General features: G+C 51.8%; 1 pseudogene; it reads right to left on the bottom strand.

The window, feature by feature from the left end:
* Positions 1–1,610: 1,610 nt before the first annotated feature.
* Positions 1,611–5,971, bottom strand: LOC132085211 (olfactory receptor 14J1-like; annotated as a pseudogene).
* Positions 5,972–6,642: the final 671 nt, after the last annotated feature.

The raw sequence follows: 6,642 nt of genomic DNA, 5'->3' as shown, positions 1-6,642 counted from the left end.
CTGCAGATGACACCAAAGTGGGTGTGAGTTTGGATCTGATGGAGAATGGAGGCACGAGGGCTGTGCAGAGGGCCCTGGACAGGCTGGATCCAGGTGTGGTTTAACAGAGATTTGTGATCCAACTAGGTCAGGTTTAACAAGTCCAAGTGCCAGGTCCTGCACTTTGGCCACAACAACACCTGCAGCAGTACAGGCTGGGGACAGAGTGGCTGGAGAGCAGGCAGGCAGAAAGGGACCTGCAGGGACTGATGGACAGCAGGCTGGGCATGAGGCAGCAGAGTGCCCAGGTGGGCAAGAAGGCAAATGGCTCCTGGCCTGGATCAGGAATGGTGTGGCCAGCAGAACCAGGGCAGGGATTGTTCCCCTGTGCTCAGCACAGCTTGGGCAGCATCTCGAGTGCTGTGTCTAGTTCTGGGTCACCTGGGGTGGGGAACAGGAAGAAATTTGTATCAGGAAGAGTAAAGAAAGCAAAGGTGAAGCAAAGGAAATGCTCAGGGCAGTTTGGGGGTGGCTGCCACGCAGCCCTGGCTCTGAGCAACAGTGTCTGCAGTGGGACAGGAAACTCCCAGCTGATGGAAACAAACTTTCTGGCTGACTGCAGAGGCCAGGACAAAGCTGAGTGGTTTCCTTTGTGTCCCCTAGCCCTTGCTGGCCCTAAGGGGCTGATGGCATTTGTGCTCCCTCAGGTTCATGTCCCCACACCAACAGCATGGGGGTGCTCCCCCTGCTCTGTGCAATGCAAACAGGGGCTGCTGAGCCAGTGCTGCCGTGTCTGTGCCTGCAAGGAGGGGGCACCTGTGTGAGCTGGGGGAGAGGCCAGGGCTGCAGAGGGGGGATGTTTTTGGCAGCTCCATGAGGATGCTCTGGGATGTTGCCCTGGGCTGTGCAGCACACTGGGGATGGATCAGCCCCTGCTCTGCTGCTCCTTCCCGTCTGCCCCAGGGCCCTTGCAGAGCCTCAGCCATGCTGTTTGCCCCCAGCCTGCCCACAGCCAGCCTGGGGCTGCTCACGGGGCTTTTCTGTGCTGAGCATTGGCCTGGCCGTGTTCTGGAGAGAGCCTGGGCAAGGAGCCTGGAGCCCCCAGGCCCTGGCCTGAGGCGTCAGCGCTGCCCCAGCAGTGCCCATGGCCTGTCCCTGCTGCAGCCCTGGCACTTCCACCCCCAGGGCTGTGCCCGGCCCCGAGAGCACTCAGGCCCTACAGCAACACCAGGGCCAGCAGGGCAGGGGGACAGGACCACAGCAGTAGCACTGGCAACACCAAGTGCTGCTGCTGAGCACAGCTGCTGGGCCAGCCCTGATTTGCCCCAGATCTGCACACAGACATTGCTGCTGCAGCTCCAGAGAAGGCAATAAAAGGGGCATCTCTTCTGAAAACTTGGCTGGGAGATCCTTTATTTCCTTTAAAGCCACAAGGAAACCAGCCTCTCATTGACAGTCTTTGGCCACATGGAAGGTGGAGAGAAACAAAATGAGAAATGCCATAAAGAATGACATGTCCTTGTGGACCATATGAAAACAGTAAAAAAAAAGGTAAAAACTCACAACCAAACAAACAAGAAGTATCAAAGGTGACTTTCATTAGAAATGATTGGCAGAAACTGGCTAGCAGTTTAATATTTCTGAAACCATCCTGTCCTCAGTCTCCGCACTGCAGCTTTCAACTCCTGGTTCCTCAGGCTGTAGATGAGGGTGTTCAGGGCTGGAAGCACCACCGAGTACAGAACTGACAGGGCCACATCCAGGGATGGAGAGGACATGGAGGGGGGCTTCAGGCAGGTAAAAAATGAGGTGCTGAGGAATAGAGAGACCACAGCCAGGTGAGGGAGGCAGGTGGAAAGGCTTTGTGCCGTCCCTGCTCAGAGGGGATCCTCAGCACGGCCCTGAAGATCTGCACATAGGAGAAAACAATGAACACAAAACAGCCAAATGCTAAAAAGGTACTAATAACAATAAGCCCAAGTTCCCTGAGGTTTAAGTGTGAGCAGGAGAGCTTGAGCATCTGGGGCACCTCACAGAAGAACTGGCCCAGGGCATTGCCATGGCACAGGGGCAGGGAAAATGTATTGGCCATGTGCATGTGAGCAGTTAGAAAGCCACTGGCCCAGGCAGCTGCTGCCATGTGGGCACAAGCTCTGCTGCCCAGGAGGGTCCCGTAGTGCAGGGGTTTGCAGATGGACATGTAGCAGTTGTAGCACATGATGGTCAGGAGATAAATCTCTGTTGTAAGAAAGAAGAAAATCAGAAAGACTTGGGCTGCACATCCTGAGTAGGAGATGGTTCTGGTGTCCCAGAGGGAATTGTGCATGGCTTTGGGGACAGTGGTGCAGATGGAGCCCAGGTCGCTGAGGGCCAGGCTGAGCAGGAAGAAGAACATGGGCGTGTGCAGGTGGTGGCCGCAGGCTACGGCGCTGATGATGAGGCCGTTGCCCAGGAGGGCAGCCAGGGAGATGCCCAGCAAGAGGCAGAAGTGCAGGAGCTGCAGCTGCCGCGTGTCTGCCAGTGCCAGGAAGAAGTGCCTGATGGAGCTGCTGTTGGACACTTGCTGCATCTGGGCATGGGGCCCTGTTCATCGAGGAAAGGACAGTGAAGTGTTAGACCTGTAACCAAAAACATTTCCCATACACCCTCCTCTGTAACACACAGACATGGTACATGGTCTTCAGTTTTTTTGGGTTTTGAGGTTTTCTTTATAAAGTCCCCCCATATCTCAACTGTTGCTGCTGGATATCAGAAACCCACAGGATTTTTCTTGCTCTCTGGTAAAATTTAGTGAATTCCCTGAGGCAAGATGATGAGTGGTGACTGAGGGGAGATGGCTTGTCACTTCATTCGGTTTGGAGTTTCTCTGGGCTTTCTCTTTTCTCAAATGTAGGATGTTCACCCTCCCATGTTTTCCTTGGAAAGCCCCAGGTACTGAGAGCAAATGGATCCACCACAGCCCAGCTCTACATCTGTAGCCAAAAACTCACTTTGCTCATTTCACCAACCCAGCAACATTTTCACTGTCAGAGCACCTCTGCCTTTCCCCATCAATCTCATAACTCAGAGATGCTCTAGGACAGGTTTGCACCCAGGATTGAATCTCCCGGCTTGGACTGAAATCTCAGGGAGATTTCCAAGTGTCCTTATGCTGGCATTGGATTGAGGAAGATGCAAGTCCTTCCCTGGCTGCACTGACAGCATTGCCCAGAGCCGGGCGTTTGGGGCAGTGTCACTCTGAGCCAACTGTGCCCCCTGCCAGAGCCCCCAGGGCTGGACAGCTGCTCCCAGTCCTGTGCTCTGCAGGGGGAACTGGGCCCAGGGCTGCAGAGCTGCCCCACGGCTCTGCTGCAGCTCTGCCTGCACAGGAGGGGCTGCACGCCTTGGAGCCCCAGCCCTGAGGACAGAGGCTGGGCTGAGGGCAGGGGAGGAGGGAGGGGGCTTGTTCAGAGGGAGGGGCTGCACTGGAGGGGATCCTGTGGGCATCTCTAAACTCTCCCTGCCACAGCATCTCTGGGCTTTCTTTTGCCTCCCTCATTGCCTGATCGTCTCTCTGCTTCCTGCAGATTTTCCTCCTGCAGGTGTTTCCCAGTGCCTGCCCTCTCCCTGCCAGCACTCACAGATCCAAAATCTCTGTGCACTCTCCTTGGCCTGACAGAACCCTGCCTGTTTGCAGGGCACTGCCTGGGGGCAGGTTCTGTTTGCAGCTTGGAGAAAGGATAGCTCAGACTGAGCCTGATGGCTCCATCAAAGGTGATGCTGGTGCTGGCCATGGGCACAGTGGCTGAAAGCACATTAGGGATCACTTGTGAACCTATTGATCAGTAAAAGTAACACTTTGGATGTTTCTGACACTTTTCAAATTTAATAATAATAATTAATAAGCAAGCTTTAATATTTATCTTCTCTTGGCTGCCATTCTCCAATAGTAGGAAACTGAATACATACTTAGTTATTGTAAATGTCCTCCTTTTTATAAAATTTATTATTTTGGAAATATTCTATGACTGATCAGAACCCCTCAGCATATCAGACCTTAATGAGCATTTCACCTCCACTGCACCAGAAATACTGAGTTGTACTCACAGCGTCTGTAGGCGTTGGGATATTTCAGCTTTAGGAGATCATTCCAGGCGCTGCAGCTGCATTGTCCTGCAGCCAGAGGTTCCTGTGCCAAGGGCTGGCAGTGATTCTGCCCCAGGCACTTCTCAGCACCTTCTGAGCCCTGAATGATTGAAGCTCTCTGTGCCTCTATGCTGTGCCCAGGGTGGCTGCAGGCAGTGCCCCAGCCCTGCTGGGCTGGCAGAAGAGCTGCTCATCAAGAGAAATGTGCTTTTGAAGCTCTTCTTGGTTACCAGGAGCTGCCTCTGTGCCAGGAGCCCAGCCCAGCTCAGCAGCATAGACACAGCACAAGGACTTCAATGAGCTTTTGGGGCTTTGTGCTCAGGCCCTGAACATCAGTCCCTGAGAGGAAGCTGAAGAAACTTCTCCAGAACTCCAAGTCAGAATCCAACTCCAAAGTTTCTTGGACTTTTAATGGGTCCCACTGAGGAGCACAAACTAGAAAGTGTCACCAGGCCCCAGGCAGAGCAGAGAACTGCAGGCAGTGATGACAGGTGGGGACAAAGAGAAGTCAAGTGTTGGTGCCCTGGGGCACAGCAGGGTCTGTGAAACCAAGGGCTGTGAGGAGACACCTTGTCCTGAGGCCCTGGGGCCTCCTGGCACAGCCCCAGCCAGGCTGGGCACTGTCAGCCCCTTGTCCTGCCCTCAGCATCCCCCCCTAGCCCACATCTCAGTGGCCTCAAGGATCTGCTGGAAGGAGTCCCTGGGGAGCCTTGCTCAGCAATGGCCCTGGGGGCTCCTTCATTCTCCCTGCAGGGACTGCAGGTTTTTCAAAGGACTTTGGGTTTGGCTTTTGCCTTTGAGCCTCTGAGAGGTTTGTGCAATCATGGCCTCCAATTATGTGCTGTAATTAGTCCCTGGAGAGGCTTTGTCAGTAACAACACTCAGTAGGGCTCATTACTACTTCAAGGTACTTCAGTTATTTTAAGGTACTTCGTATTTCCCTTTTGATAGAGACTCTGTGAGAAGTTTGTGCAATCATTGCCCGAATTATCTGCTTTAATTAATCCCTGGAGAGCTTTGTACTGACACTCAGTAGGGCTCATTAACACCTTGAGCTACTCAAGGTTTTCAAGGTACTTTATGGATTTAAGAATACTTTTAGGTACTTTTAAGGATTTTCCTTCCCACACTGAGTCTCTGAGAGGATTTTGTGCCATCCTGGCCTCCAATTCTCTCCTCGAAGGAGTCCATGAGGATCCTGTGTTGGGTATCTTCCCCCTTCTGTTTTACAACAAAATGGAACCGAAAGAATTTTGTAAGATTTTCTAAAAGCATCCAAACAAACATGGAAATATTAACAATACAACAACAACCAGTAAGGGAATTCATAGTCCTGTTTTAGCTCAACATCATCCAACCCTTTAGTCCCTTGGATTGGAAGAGTTTATTGAACCAGCCTTTGTTTTCCACTTGAAGATTCTTGAAACCTTCCTTCAGTACCTGAATGTTCTTGTGGATTTACTTGCTGTGGCTGGAGACGTTAATGCAACACATCCCTCAGAGTCTACACAGCCATGCCCATGTACCCAGAGTAAAAACACTATCGCTGTTCGGCAAGGTGGCATGTCTAATGGTCTCTATATCTGGGAGCAGGCCACTCAATGTGAAGGAGGTAGCATTGGTTTGCTTACTTAACAGGCACCCAAGATGGTCTAATTGTCCTAAAGCTTTAGCTGCAGCCACTCAGGGTAGTACAAATTGGGGGTGCTACCATCCGATACCTGGATTAAAGCTTTCAAAGCCATCTCTTTGATATCATCCGATACTTCTCTGGGCATACCTGCTGCTTGATCATCTGGTAGGCAGTGTTGTCCTTCTCCAGCTGTGTTGCCTTCAAGGTGTGGCGACCTGGTTTTAAGTCCGGCATGGTGGCCCAAAGCCCAGGGTCACTCGGTCCATATGCTCCTGACACCAATGTGGTGGACAGCAAATGGCGTTTATTGAGGGGTCACAAGGGTTTTTATAGCTTGGGCAGTCAGTGTCATTTCCTTCTGCTCATGTCCGGCTGGGTGCGGCCAAGTATGGAGCAAGGGTCTGACTTCAGGGTGGGGGGTGTCCTATCTAACTGTACAGCCCAAATTCTTCCGCACGCTTGTCCCTGACTCTCCACATTTCCCCCCCCACCCCCCCCATGATTAGTAAAAATCGTATAAAGTTATAAAATGTAGAGGCTACAAAATTTTACGTGTTAGTAGAATTAGTGTAAAATTGCAAGTGTGTTAGTAACTGGCACACCTTAAAGTAATTGTCGGCGCTCGAGAAACAAAATGTTAGCCGTTTCTAAATGCCTTTTAACGAATAGCACCCGTTTGTTTAATATGCAAGACCCAAAGATTAGGGTTAGTAAGATTATAGCAAGTGGGCCTATTAGGGTAGAAATCAGGGTGGTGAGCCATGGGGACCGGTTGAACCATGACTCGAACCAGCCCTGTTGAGCTTCTCTATCCACTTTTCTTAGGTTTAGCTGATTTCTCAGTTCGGCCATGGAGTCTTCAACGACTCCCATCTGGTTCACATAAAAGCAGCATTCCTCTTTCA

Source organism: Ammospiza nelsoni, chromosome 29, assembly GCF_027579445.1.
Source record: "Ammospiza nelsoni isolate bAmmNel1 chromosome 29, bAmmNel1.pri, whole genome shotgun sequence".
Classification (NCBI taxonomy): Eukaryota; Metazoa; Chordata; class Aves; order Passeriformes; family Passerellidae; genus Ammospiza; species Ammospiza nelsoni.
This window is presented reverse-complemented; position numbering and strand designations above follow the sequence as displayed.